At 59.4% G+C, this 13,695-nt stretch overlaps 1 non-coding gene across 1 annotated transcript; it reads left to right on the top strand.

Annotated features, from left to right (window-relative positions):
- Positions 1–12,765: 12,765 nt before the first annotated feature.
- On the top strand, positions 12,766–12,884 carry LOC131862146 (5S ribosomal RNA). The gene has a single exon (XR_009361172.1). It is a non-coding gene; the product is annotated as a 5S ribosomal RNA (ribosomal RNA).
- Positions 12,885–13,695: the final 811 nt, after the last annotated feature.

Below are 13,695 nucleotides of genomic sequence, written 5' to 3'. Positions count from 1 at the left end.
AACGTTCCAAGGCGGCAGAGGAGGTTACCAGCCGAAGGATGCAGTAGCAATAACAGGTATAGTTCCGCGGCGGCCGAGAAGACTCACCGCATAGGAATCGGGATGCGAGGCGAGGGATGCGGCGGGAAGGCCCCGACGGCTAAACGGAAGAGGCTGCAGGGCCGCCTCGGAATGGTCCAAGCATCGGATGCGATTGGGACGACTACCAGTGCCAACCCCTTATCCCGCGATGCGTCCGATACACAGATAGTTCCAAGGCGGCCGAGGAGCCTCACCGCATATCAATCGGGGTGCGAGGCGAGGGATGGGGCGGGAAGGCCCCAACGGCTAGACGGAAGAGGCTTCAGGGCCACCTCGGAATGGTCCAAGCATCGGACGCGCTTGGGGCGACTGCCAGTGCCAACCCCTTATCCCGCGATGCGTCCGATACACAGATGGTTCCAAGGCGGCCGAGGAGCCTCACCGCATAGCAATCGGGGGTGCGAGGCGAGGGATGGGGCGGGAAGGCCCCAACGGCTAGACGGAAGAGGCTTCAGGGCCGCCTAGGAATGGTCCAAGCATCGGACACGCTTGGGGCGACTACCAGTGACAGCCCCCTATCCCGCGATGCGTCCGATACGAAGATGGTTCCAAGGCGGCCGAGGAGCCTCACCGCATAGCAATCGGGGTGCGAGGTGGGGGATGCGGCGAGATGGCCCCAACGGCTAGACGGAAGAGGCCACAGGGCCGCGTCGGAATAGTCCAAGCATCGGACGCGCTGGGGGCGACTACCAGTGACAACCCCTTATCCCGCGATGCGTCCGATACGAAGATAGTTCCAAGGCGGCCGAGGAGCCTCACCGCATAGCAATCGGGGTGCGAGGTAGGGGATGCGGCGAGATGGCCCCAACGGCTAGACGGAAGAGGCTGCAGGGCCGCCTCGGAATAGTCCAAGCATCGGACGCGCTTGGGGCCACTACCAGTGACAACCCCTTATCCCGCGATGCGTCCGATACGAAGATAGTTCCAAGGCGGCCGAAGAGCCTCACCGCATAGCAATCGGGGTGCGAGGTGGGGGATGCGGCGAGATGGCCCCAACGGCTAGACGGAAGAGGCCACAGGGCCGCCTCGGAATAGTCCAAGCATCGGACGCGCTTGGGGCGACTACCAGTGACAACCCCTTATCCCGCGATGCGTCCGATACGAAGATAGTTCCCAGGCGGCCGAGGAGCCTCACCGCATAGCAATCGGGGTGCGAGGCGAGGGATGCGGCGAGATGGCCCCAAAGGCTAGACGGAAGAGGCTGCAGGGCTGCCTCGGAATAGTCCAAGCATCGGACGCGCTTGGGGCGACTACCACTGCCAACCCCTTATCCCGCGATGCGTCCGATACACAGATAGTTCCGAGGCGGCCGAGGAGGTGGGGGATGCAGCGAGATGGCCCCAACGGCTAGACGGAAGAGGCTGCAGGGCCGCCTCGGAATAGTCCAAGCATCGGACGCGCTTGGGGCGACTACCAGTGACAACCCCTTATCCCGCGATGCGTCCGATACACAGATAGTTCCGAGGCGGCCAAGGAGCCTCATCGCATAGCAATCGTGGTGCGAGGTGGGGGATGCGGCGAGATGGCCCCAACGGCTAGACGGAAGAGGCTGCAGGGCCGCCTCGGAATGGTCCAAGCATCGGATGCGCTTGGGGCGACTACCACTGCCAACCCCTTATCCCGCGATGCGTCCGATACACAGATAGTTCCAAGGCGGCCGAGGAGCCTCACAGCATAGCAATCAGGGTGCGAGGCGAGGGATGCGGCGAGAAAGCCCCAACGGCTAGAGGGAAGAGGCTTCAGGTCCGCCTCGGAATGGTCCAAGCATCGGACGCGCTTGGGGCGACTACCAGTGACAACCCCTTATCCCGCGACGCGTCCGATACACAGATAGTTCCAAGGCGGCCGAGGAGCCTCACCGCATAGCAATCGGGGTGCGAGGCGAGGGATGCGGCGAGAAGGACCCAACGGCTACACGGAAGAGGCTTCGGGGCCGCCTCGGAATGGTCCAAGCATCGGACGCGCTTGGGGCGACTACCAGTGACAACCCCTTATCCCGCGACGCGTCCGATACACAGATAGTTCCAAGGCGGCCGAGGAGCCTCACCGCATAGCAATCGGGGTGCGAGGCGAGGGATGCGGCGAGAAGGACCCAACGGCTAGACGGAAGAGGCTTCGGGGCCGCCTCGGAATGGTCCAAGCATCGGACGCGCTTGGGGCGACTACCAGTGACAACCCCTTATCCCGCGACGCGTCCGATACACAGATAGTTCCAAGGCGGCCGAGGAGCCTCACCGCATAGCAATCGGGGTGCGAGGCGAGGGATGCGGCGAGAAGGACCCAACGGCTAGACGGAAGAGGCTTCGGGTCCGCCTCGGAATGGTCCAAGCATCGGACGCGCTTGGGGCGACTACCAGTGACAACCCCTTATCCCGCGACGCGTCCGATACACAGATAGTTCCAAGGCGGCCGAGGAGCCTCACCGCATAGCAATCGGGGTGCGAGGCGAGGGATGCGGCGAGAAGGACCCAACGGCTAGACGGAAGAGGCTTCGGGTCCGCCTCGGAATGGTCCAAGCATCGGACGCGCTTGGGGCGACTACCAGTGACAACCCCTTATCCCGCGACGCGTCCGATACACAGATAGTTCCAAGGCGGCCGAGGAGCCTCACCGCATAGCAATCGGGGTGCGAGGCGAGGGATGCGGCGAGAAGGACCCAACGGCTAGACGGAAGAGGCTTCAGGGCCGCCTCGGAATGGTCCAAGCATCGAACGCGCTTGGGGCGACTACCAGTGACAACCCCTTATCCCGCGACGCGTCCGATACACAGATAGTTCCGAGGCGGCCGAGGAGCCTCACCGCATAGCAATCGGGGTGCGAGGCGAGGGATGCGGCGAGAAGGACCCAACGGCTAGATGGAAGAGGCTTCAGGGCCGCCTCGGAATGGTCCAAGCATCGGACGCGCTTGGGGCGACTACCAGTGACAACCCCTTATCCCGCGACGCGTCCGATACACAGATAGTTCCGAGGCGGCCGAGGAGCCTCACCGCATAGCAATCGGGGTGCGAGGCGAGGGATGCGGCGAGAAGGACCCAACGGCTAGACGGAAGAGGCTTCAGGGCCGCCTCGGAATGGTCCAAGCATCGGACGCGCTTGGGGCGACTACCAATGACAACCCCTTATCCCGCGACGCGTCCGATACACAGATAGTTCCGAGGCGGCCGAGGAGCCTCACCGCATAGCAATCGGGGTGCGAAGCGAAGGATGCGGCGAGAAGGACCCAACGGCTAGACGGAAGAGGCTTCGGGTCCGCCTCGGAATGGTCCAAGCATCGGACGCGCTTGGGGCGACTACCAGTGACAACCCCTTATCCCGCGACGCGTCCGATACACAGATAGTTCCAAGGCGGCCGAGGAGCCTCACCGCATAGCAATCGGGGTGCGAGGCGAGGGATGCGGCGAGAAGGACCCAACGGCTAGACGGAAGAGGCTTCAGGGCCGCCTCGGAATGGTCCAAGCATCGAACGCGCTTGGGGCGACTACCAGTGACAACCCCTTATCCCGCGACGCGTCCGATACACAGATAGTTCCGAGGCGGCCGAGGAGCCTCACCGCATAGCAATCGGGGTGCGAGGCGAGGGATGCGGCGAGAAGGACCCAACGGCTAGATGGAAGAGGCTTCAGGGCCGCCTCGGAATGGTCCAAGCATCGGACGCGCTTGGGGCGACTACCAGTGACAACCCCTTATCCCGCGACGCGTCCGATACACAGATAGTTCCGAGGTGGCCGAGGAGCCTCACCGCATAGCAATCGGGGTGCGAGGCGAGGGATGCGGCGAGAAGGACCCAACGGCTAGACGGAAGAGGCTTCAGGGCCGCCTCGGAATGGTCCAAGCATCGGACGCGCTTGGGGCGACTACCAATGACAACCCCTTATCCCGCGACGCGTCCGATACACAGATAGTTCCGAGGCGGCCGAGGAGCCTCACCGCATAGCAATCGGGGTGCGAGGCGAGGGATGCGGCGAGAAGGACCCAACGGCTAGACGGAAGAGGCTTCGGGTCCGCCTCGGAATGGTCCAAGCATCGGACGCGCTTGGGGCGACTACCAGTGACAACCCCTTATCCCGCGACGCGTCCGATACACAGATAGTTCCGAGGCGGCCGAGGAGCCTCACCGCATAGCAATCGGGGTGCGAGGCGAAGGATGCGGCGAGAAGGACCCAACGGCTAGACGGAAGAGGCTTCGGGTCCGCCTCGGAATGGTCCAAGCATCGGACGCGCTTGGGGCGACTACCAGTGACAACCCCTTATCCCGCGACGCGTCCGATACACAGATAGTTCCAAGGCGGCCGAGGAGCCTCAGCGCATAGCAATCGGGGTGCGAGGCGAGGGATGCGGCGAGAAGGACCCAACGGCTAGACGGAAGAGGCTTCAGGGCCGCCTCGGAATGGTCCAAGCATCGAACGCGCTTGGGGCGACTACCAGTGACAACCCCTTATCCCGCGACGCGTCCGATACACAGATAGTTCCGAGGCGGCCGAGGAGCCTCACCGCATAGCAATCGGGGTGCGAGGCGAGGGATGCGGCGAGAAGGACCCAACGGCTAGATGGAAGAGGCTTCAGGGCCGCCTCGGAATGGTCCAAGCATCGGACGCGCTTGGGGCGACTACCAGTGACAACCCCTTATCCCGCGACGCGTCCGATACACAGATAGTTCCGAGGCGGCCGAGGAGCCTCACCGCATAGCAATCGGGGTGCGAGGCGAGGGATGCGGCGAGAAGGACCCAACGGCTAGACGGAAGAGGCTTCAGGGCCGCCTCGGAATGGTCCAAGCATCGGACGCGCTTGGGGCGACTACCAATGACAACCCCTTATCCCGCGACGCGTCCGATACACAGATAGTTCCGAGGCGGCCGAGGAGCCTCACCGCATAGCAATCGGGGTGCGAGGCGAGGGATGCGGCGAGAAGGACCCAACGGCTAGACGGAAGAGGCTTCAGGGCCGCCTCGGAATGGTCCAAGCATCGGACGCGCTTGGGGCGACTACCAATGACAACCCCTTATCCCGCGACGCGTCCGATACACAGATAGTTCCGAGGCGGCCGAGGAGCCTCACCGCATAGCAATCGGGGTGCGAGGCGAGGGATGCGGCGAGAAGGACCCAACGGCTAGACGGAAGAGGCTTCAGGGCCGCCTCGGAATGGTCCAAGCATCGGACGCGCTTGGGGCGACTACCAGTGACAACCCCTTATCCCGCGACGCGTCCGATACACAGATAGTTCCGAGGCGGCCGAGGAGCCTCACCGCATAGCAATCGGGGTGCGAGGCGAGGGATGCGGCGAGAAGGACCCAACGGCTAGACGGAAGAGGCTTCAGGGCCGCCTCGGAATGGTCCAAGCATCGGACGCGCTTGGGGCGACTACCGTTGCCAACCCCTTATCCCGCGATGCGTCTGATACACAGATAGTTCCGAGGCGGCCGAGGAGCCTCACCGCATAGCAATCGGGTTGCGAGGCAGATTATTGGGAAGGGAACCCCCTGGGATGCGGCTCAAGCAGTGCCCAAAGGGACTGGAATGCGGAATCACATCGAGAGACCCAAATGCTATACGAGGGCTCAAATCGAATTATCGATTTGGCCACGACATGGACGCATCGGAACGACTACCTTTGCCGAACCACTCGCAATTGCATCCATACCGAAACCAATAGACATTTCCGTTAGAGCCCTCGCATAGCATTCGGGAATCTCGCATGCCCCTCTAAATCGACCAATGCTGGCGCTCAATGAAAATCCGAGCGCTACCACCGTTCGAGCGCCAGCATTGGTCGAGTTAGAGGGGCACGGGGGAGAATGCTCCAGTCAACACCTCCCCTATATAAGTTATTTGTCCGATTCTCGCACAACCGTAGTCTGCCTCGTCGAATCAAACAACGGTCCCAGATTCCGACTTCCGTTCCGTAGAGACCCAAAAGCTAGATGGAGGCTCGCAAGAAAGAGAGTCGGCGCATAGCAATCGGGTTTCTCGAACGTTTAGGGACCGAGCTCACTTGCGGATAGGGCAAAATCCGCCAAGCAACCCAAAAGCTAGACGGGGGCTCGAATCGAATCGCCTAGGCGGCCACAACAACGACGTGTTGGATCGACTACCAGTGCCAAACCATTCAGCAAGACTAGTCTGTGTCGAGGCCGGATAGAGATTCTCAGAGAGCGCCCGCATAGCATTTAGGAGACCTGCCGCGTCCCTCACACTCGACAAATGGTGGTGCACGTTTATAAATCCGAGCGATCCCAACCCTTTCAAGCACCAACATCGGTCGAGATAGAGGGGCACGGAGGGGGCTGCGTGAGACAACACAGTCCCCTATATAAGTTATTTGTCCGATTCTCACACATCCGAAGAATGGTCATCAAATCGGACAACAGCCCAAACTTCCGACTTCCGTCCCAGAAAGCCCAAGAGCTATCTAAAACGTTCATGGCCGGAACTCGATCGCGGCTATACCAGTCCGCCAAGCAACCCAAAAGCTAGACTGGAGCTCTAGTCGAATCACCTCTGTGGCCATTGCAAGGACGTGTTGGAGCGACTACCATTGCCGAACCATTCCGCAGGTCGAGTCCATACCAAGGCCGCATAGAGATTCACGATGAGCTCCTGCATAGCAATCAGGAGACTTGCCGTGTCCATCACAATCGATAAATCCTGGTGCAAGATTTTTGCATCCGAGCGCTCCAACCAGTCGAGCACCAGCATCAATCGACATAAACGGGCACGGGGGGAGGATGCTCGAGAACACTACCTCCCCTATATAAGTTATTTGTCCGATTCTCAAGCAGCCGAAGTCTGGTCATCGAATCGGGTCAAAGACCACAACTTCCGACTTTACCCACAATGCAAGTCATCGAATCGAACATCGGCCCCCGAGTCGGACTCCATGCGTATGTCAGGTCATCGGACCCAAATTCCGCCTTCCTGCGCATGGCGGGCCATCAATATCAACTCGGTCATCGGACCCAAACTCCGCCTTTTTGCGTATGGCACGCCTTCAAATCGGTCATCGGACCCAAATTCCGCCTTCCTGTGCATGGCGGGCCATCAACATCAACTCGGTCATCGGACCCAAATTCCGCCTTTCTGCGCATGGCACGCCATCAACTCGGTCATCGGACCCAAATTCCGCCTTCCTGCGCATGGCAGGTCATCGGACACAAATTCAGACCTCGCCAATATGCCTACGTATCGAATCGGTCATCGGACCCAACTTCCGACTTCATCCATACTGTAGGGTCTTTGAGGTTGGCGCGGTGCGCTCAACCCAGGGAGTCGACCCATCGAAGCATACACCTCCCCTATATAAGCTATTTGTCCGATTCCCACACCTGTGTAGTTTGCACCTCTGACCAGGACATCGACCCCAACTTCCGAACTCGACTGCAACGACGGCACCAGCGCCTTGGTGCGCACCTTGCGACGCACAGTCCCAACATTCGCCTTCCTGCACATGGCAGGTCATCGGACCCAAATTCCGACCTCGCGAGTATGCCTACATATCGAATCGGTCATCGGACCCAACTTCCGACTTCATCCATACCGTAGGGTCTTTGAGGTTGGCGCGGTGCGCTCAACCCGGGGAGTCGACCCAACGAAGCATACACCTCCCCTATATAAGCTATTTGTCCGATTCCCACACCTGTGTAGTTTGCACCTCCGATCAAGACATCGACCCCAACTTCCGAACTCGCCTCCAACGACCGAACCAGCGCCTTGGTGCGCACCTTGCAACGCACAGTGCCAACATTCGCCTTCCTGCACGTGGCAGGTCATCGGACCCAAATTCCGACCTCGCGAGTATGCCTACATATCGAATCGGTCATCGGACCCAACTTCCGACTTCATCCATACCGTAGGGTCTTTGAGGTTGGCGCGGTGCGCTCAACCCGGGGAGTCGACCCAACGAAGCATACACCTCCCCTATATAAGCTATTTGTCCGATTCCCACACCTGTGTAGCTTGCACCTCCGATCAGGACATCGACCCCAACTTCCGAACTCGACTAAAAAGACCGCACCAGCGCCTTGGTGTGCACCTTGCAACGCACAGTGTCAACATTCGCCTTCCTGCACATGGCAGGTCATCGGACCCAAATTCCGACCTCATGAGCATACCTACTAATCGAATCGGTCATCGGACCCAACTTCCGACTTCATCCATACCGTAGGGTCTTTGAGGTTGGCGCGGTGCGCTCAACCTGGGGAGTCGACCCATCGAAGCATACACCTCCCCTATATAAGCTATTTGTCCGATTCCGACACCTGTGTAGTTTGCACCTCCGCTCAGGACATCGACCCCAACTTCCGAACTCGCCTGCAACGACCGAACCAGCGCCTTGGTGCGCACCAAAAGTGCGCACTTTTGGAGGGCACTTTTCTGCGCTCCAAAGGTGCGCACTTTTGGAGGGCACTTTTTGGAGGGCACTTTTCTGCGCTCCAAAGGTGCGCACTTTTGGAGGGCACTTTTTGGAGGGCACTTTTCTGCGCTCCAAAGGTGCGCACTTTTGGAGGGCACTTTTTGGAGGGCACTTTTCTGCGCTCCAAAGGTGCGCACTTTTGGAGGGCACTTTTTGGAGGGCACTTTTCTGCGCTCCAAAGGTGCGCACTTTTGGAGGGCACTTTTTGGAGGGCACTTTTCTGCGCTCCAAAGGTGCGCACTTTTGGAGGGCACTTTTTGGAGGGCACTTTTCTGCGCTCCAAAGGTGCGCACTTTTGGAGGGCACTTTTTGGAGGGCACTTTTCTGCGCTCCAAAGGTGCGCACTTTTGGAGGGCACTTTTTGGAGGGCACTTTTCTGCGCTCCAAAGGTGCGCACTTTTGGAGGGCACTTTTTGGAGGGCACTTTTCTGCGCTCCAAAGGTGCGCACTTTTGGAGGGCACTTTTTGGAGGGCACTTTTCTGCGCTCCAAAGGTGCGCACTTTTGGAGGGCACTTTTGTGCACTCCAAAGGTGCGCACTTTTGGAGGGCACTTTTCCTGTGCTCCAAAGGTGCACACCTAGGTGAGCACCTTCGACCACACCTTGTAGCACACCAAACTCTGACTTTCGACTTCATCCGCAATGCAGGGTCTTTGAGGTTGGCGCAATGCGCACAACCAGGGGAGTCGACCCATCAAACCCAACACCTCCCCTATATAAGCTATTTGTCTGATTCTCATACATGCGTAGCCTGCAGGAGCAATTAGGACATCGACCCCAACTTTCGGCTTCTAAACGAAAACAAGGTCTTTGAGGTTGGTGTAATGCGAACAACTAGGGGAGTCAACCCATCAAACCCAACACCTCCCCTATATAAGCTATTTGTCTGATTCTCATACATGTGTAGTCTACAGGAGCAATTAGGACATCGACCCCAACTTTTGACTTCTTAACGAAAACAAGGTCTTTGAGGTTGACGTAATGCGCACAACCAGGGGAGTCGACCCATCAAACCCAACACCTCCCCTATATAAGCTATTTGTCCGATTCTCATACATGTGTAGCCTGCAGGAGCCATTAGGACATTGACCCCAACTTTTGACTTCTTAACGAAAACAAGGTCTTTGAGGTTGGCGTAATGCGCACAACCAAGGGAGTTGACCCATCAAACCCAACACCTCCCCTATATAAGCTATTTGTCTGATTCTCATACATGTGTAGCCTGCAACAACGATTAGGACATCCACCCCAACTTCTGAATTCGTCTGCGTTGACCGCACCAAAGGTGCACGCCTTGGTGCTCACCAAAATCCGACTTCCGACTTCTTCTGCTATGCGGGGTCTTTGAGGTTGGCGCAGTGCGCACAACCAGGGGAGTCAACCCACCGAATGCAACACCTCCCCTATATAAGCTATTTGTCTGATTCTCATACATGCGTAGACTGCAGCAATGATTAGGACATCCACCCCAACTTTTGACTTCTTAAACAAGACAGGGTCTTTGAAGTTGGTGCAGTGCACACAACCAGGGGAGTCGACCCATCAAACGCAACACCTCCCCTATATAAAGCTATTTGTCCGATTCTCATACGTGTAGTCTGCAGCAGCGATTAGGACATCGACCCCAACTTCCGAATTCGTTTGCATTGACCGCACCAAAGGTGCACGCCTTGGTGTGCACCCTGGAGTGCACTTTGGTGCTCACCTCGGTGCACACTTTGGTGTGCACCTCGGTGTGCACCAAAGGTGCGCACCTTGGAGCGCACCAAAGGTGTACACTTTGGAGCGCACCACATAGGGTCTTTGAGAGGTTGGCGCAGTGCGCACACCAAGGTGGGTGTTGAGGTGCGTGCCGAGGTGGGTGGGTGCTAGGGTGCGCTCCATGGTGGGTGCCAGGGTGGGTGCGTGCTAGGGTGGATTCCAAAGAGGGTCATAGGGTGGGTGCCAAGGTGGGTTGGTGATATAGTGGGTTCAAAGGTGGGTACTAGGGTGGGTTCCAAGGTGGGTCACAAGTTGGGTGCCAGGATGCGTGGGTGTTAGGTTGGGTGCCAAGGTGGGCTCCTGCGTGGGTGGGTGCTAGGGTGGGTTTCAAGGTGGACGCGAGGGCGGGTGCCAAGGTGGGTAACAAGTTGGGTGTTAGGATGGGTGAGTGCTAGAGTGGGTGCCAAGGTGGGTGGGTGCTAAGGTGGATGCCAAGGTGGTTCACAGGGTGGGTGGGTTCTAGGGTGAGTTCCAAGGTGGGTCACAGGTTCAGTGCTAGGGTGGGTGTCAAGGCGGGTGTCGAGGTGCCTGGGTGCTAGGGTGTGGATGCCAATGTGGGTCATAGGGTGGGTACTAGGGTGGGCTGCAATGTGGGTGCCAAGGTGGGTAACATGCTCGGTGGGTTCTAAATTGGGTGCCAGGGTGGGTGTGCACCCACCTTGCCCGAGGTGGGTGCCAAGGTGCCAGTGTGGGTGGGTGCTAAGGTGGATGCCAAGGTGGGTGAGAAGGTGGGTGATAGGTTGAGTGGTAGGATGGGTGGGTGCCAAGATGGGTCACAGGGTGGGTGCAAGGGTGGGTAGGTGCTAGGGTTGGTGTCAGGGTGGGTGGGTGCTAGGTTGGGTTCCAAGGTGGGTGCGAGGGTGAGTGTCAAGGTGGGTCACAGGTTAGGTGCTAGGATGGGTGAGTGCTAGGGTGCAAAGGTGCCAGGGTGGGTGCTAGGATGGGTCGATGCTAGGGTGAGTGGCAAGGTGGGTCCACAAGTGTCAAGGTGGGTGCCGAGGTGGGTGCCAAGTCGGCGACTGCTATGGTGGATGCCAAGGTGGGTCACGGGGTGGGTGCCAAGTTGCTAGGTTGGGTTCCAAGGTGGGTGCCAACGTGGGTGCTAGGGTGCGTGGGTTAAAGGGTGTGTCACAACGTGGGTGCCAGGATGGGTGCGCACCCACACTGGCCAAGACGGGTGCGGGTGCAAGGTTGGGTTCCAAGCCCGGTCACAGGCTGGGTGCTAGGATGGGTGGGTGCCAAGGTGGGCACCAGGGTGGGTGCACCCACCCTGGCCAAGGTGGGTCACGGGGTGGGTCCTAGGGTGGGTAACGGGGTGGGTACTAAGGTGCGTGCCAAGGTGGGTCATAGGGTGGGTGCCAAGGTGGGCACCAGGGTGGGTGTGCACCAACCCTAGCCAGGGTAGGTCACGGGGTGGTTGTCGGGGTGGGCGTCAAGGAGCCAAGGTGGGTGGCAAGTAGCCAAGTTGCGTGCCAAGGTGGGTGTCGGGGTGGGTGCCAAGGATCCAAGGTGGGTGCCAAGGAACCAAGGTGGGTGTCTGGGTGGGTGCCGAGGTGGGAGCCAGGGTGGGTCCCAAGGTGAGTGCAAAGGTGGGTGCCAGGGTCAAGGTGAGTGCCAATGTGGGTTCCAAGGTGCCAGGGTCAGGGTGAGTGCCAATGTGGGTTCAAAGGTGCTAAGTTGGGTGCGAGGTTGGGTGCGAGGGTGGGTGGGTGCCAAGGTGTGCTAGGTGGAAGCCCGGGTGGGTCGGCATCCCATGGGTGTCGAGTTGGGTGCCTGATGGGTGCTTCTTGTCAAGTTTTAGTCGTCGGGACTCATTTCGAGCCTTAGAGGTCGTTTCTTGTCCGGTTGCCCTGTCTTCGACCTGGGAACCCAATTTTGGTCCTCGGGTCCCATTTTTTTTTGTCTCGCATCCCACTTTTGGCCTGTGGCCTTTTCGGGGTCGATTCTCGTTTTGGGCATCAGAGCATGTTTCTTCTCCTAAAACCCAATATTTGTTTATTAAGTCTCGGAACACATTTTTGTTCTCGTGGACCCATCATGGGTCTTGGAACGCATTTGTGGTCCTTGGGTCCCATTTTGCATCCCGAAACTTGTGTTTTGGTGCTTGATCCCTATTTTGGGTGCCCACCTTGCACCAAGTGCGCACCCGGGGCAAACCGAGCGCCTTGGTGCACCGGGGCAAGATCGAGCGTGCACCCGAGGCGCCCCGAACATGCACCAAGGTGCACTCGGCCCACATGTGAGCGCAGGTCGTTGCGCCCGAGGTGGTGTGTGGGCACCGCGTTGCAGACGGGACACTGCACGCACACGACGCCCCCTCCAGGTGCACGCACGTAGGCCGGGCCGGGTGCACACCCGACGCCCTAGCAAGGTGCGCGCACCCGGGCAGGGCTCACACTTGGCGAACGGGGCGCACTTCGCGAGGGAGGGTGTGCACCTCGACGGGCGTGGGTGGCCGGGGTGGATTCGCACGTGGGTCGCGGTTTGCTAAGTACACACTGCGACAAGCTCATAACGGGTGCGATCATACCAGCATTAGTGCACCGGATCCCATCAGAACTCCGCAGTTAAGCGCGCTTGGGCCGGAGTAGTACTGGGATGGGTGACCTCCCGGGAAGTCCCGGTGTTGCACCCTTTTTTAGTTTTTCGCCGGGCGTCGCAATGCTATTTGAATAAACCTTTTGCCCGTTTGCGTTCTCGTCGGGGCCGGGCCGGGCCGGGGTGCGCTGCCCGCACTACCGCGCGCGCGGGGGCGACACCGAGCGCGCACCCGAGGCACCCCGAGCACACAGGCCACGGTGCAACCCGGGCGTTGTGCGCGCACCCCGGTGCGCCCGAGGTGCTGTGCGCGCACCCAGGTGAAATCGGTGTGCACCTCGGCCAGTGCGCGCTCGGTCGAGTCGCGCACGTTGGCCAAGGTGCACGGTGATGTTTCTTACTCTAAGGTTCCGCACCAGACGCCCGGGACAGGTGAGCGAAGCTGGGCGGGGCCGGGTGCGCGGCCGGGGCAGGTGCACGCAGCTGGAGAGAGCTTTGGAGCACACTTCGGAGCGCACCAATGATGCGCTCCATTCAAAAGTTTCCTGAAAAGGCAAAAAAAGTTGAGATTATAGAATTTCCCACTTGAGAGATTGTAAAAAAAAAAAATTTAAAATGAAGGAAACGCGGGTGCCAAGGTGTGCGCAGCCCAGCCAAGGTGTGCGCACCAAGGCGCCCACCCTGGCGAAGGTGCACGCAAGGTGCGCACCCGAGGCAAACCGGACAATTAACCCAACTTTCGACTTCGCGCGCACCTTGGAGCGCACTTCGGAGCGCTCCTTGGTGCGCACCAATCTTGGGCACCTCGGAGTGCACCATGGCGCCCACCAAGGTGCGCACCCGGGGCAAACCGAGCTCCGACTTCGTGCGCACCTTGGAGCGCACGAAAGGTGCGCACCATGGCGCCC

This window comes from Cryptomeria japonica, unplaced genomic scaffold (genome assembly GCF_030272615.1).
Source record: "Cryptomeria japonica unplaced genomic scaffold, Sugi_1.0 HiC_scaffold_35, whole genome shotgun sequence".
Classification (NCBI taxonomy): Eukaryota; Viridiplantae; Streptophyta; class Pinopsida; order Cupressales; family Cupressaceae; genus Cryptomeria; species Cryptomeria japonica.
The sequence above is the reverse complement of the archived record's forward strand: the minus strand, read 5'-3'. Positions and strand labels throughout refer to the sequence as shown.